This window comes from Mesitornis unicolor, unplaced genomic scaffold (genome assembly GCF_000695765.1).
Source record: "Mesitornis unicolor isolate BGI_N332 unplaced genomic scaffold, ASM69576v1 scaffold19367, whole genome shotgun sequence".
Lineage (NCBI taxonomy): Eukaryota > Metazoa > Chordata > Aves > Mesitornithiformes > Mesitornithidae > Mesitornis > Mesitornis unicolor.
In genome coordinates, this window is record NW_010194675.1 from 73,023 (window position 1) to 74,007 (window position 985).

The following is a 985-nucleotide window of genomic DNA, read 5'->3' on the forward strand; positions in this document are numbered from 1 at the left end:
CGGCCCCGCCCGGGGGCCCATCGCCGGCCCAGAAGCCACGTACACAGCCACCCCCAGGCACCGAGCCCAGGCGAAGCTGCTTAGTCAGGGCCAGCGGAGCCAGGCCTCTACAAAGCTCTCCAGCGTGGTGGATTTCTGCCCAAAAACACTTCTGGGATGGGAGACACAAGCCGTAGCCTGCAGCCAAAGCAAAGCAGCCAAGCTGCTGCGCTGGGTTTTGGGGAGGGAGCTGGGGTAGGTGCTCAGCACTGCTCCTCCTTGCCTGCAAAGAGCCAGGATGGACCCAGCACCGCCAGCGGGGCATGGTCCATACCCAGGGACAGCAGCCCTTGCACTTCCACCAGTGGTTAGGTCCCCATCACCTCGTCTGCATCTCCAAACTGGGATCCACAGCATCTCCAAACTGGCATGCACAGCCATGGCTCTGGGGAGCAGCCTCTGCTCTGCCTACCCATCCCTCTCACCTTTCCCAAAGGGATCAGACTTTGGAGATGCTGCTTATCTCATATCCTAAGCCCACATTGTCCCATGGCTGCCACACCACAGCCTGTTCAGAGCACCCCCCACCAGGCATCCTCCAGCCCCTTCCGCAGCTCCCAATGGACACACAGACACCCCCTGCTTTGCTCCCTGGGGGATCTGGGCAGGCAGAGGGGTGCTGCACGGCCACCAACCCCAGCCCCATGGCCAAATCCTCGGCTCCTGTGGTTGCCCGGCTCTCGCTCCCTCCCAGAGCTGCTGGAAACATTTGGTTTGGATTTTGCACCCCCACCAGGAAATGAGAGAGGGGGAAGAAGGGGTCCACGGGGGCTCACGAGAGGGGCTGGGCTGCGGGGGAGAATGCAGGGGGTGCACCCCACCACCCAAGGCTGCCAGCACCCCCAAACTGCTGCTGTGGGGATGCAGGCAGCGGCGTTTCCTCCTCACCGTGATTTTAGGAGCTCCCTGACCTGCAGGCAATGGGGAGAGCCTGGGGGGGGCTTTG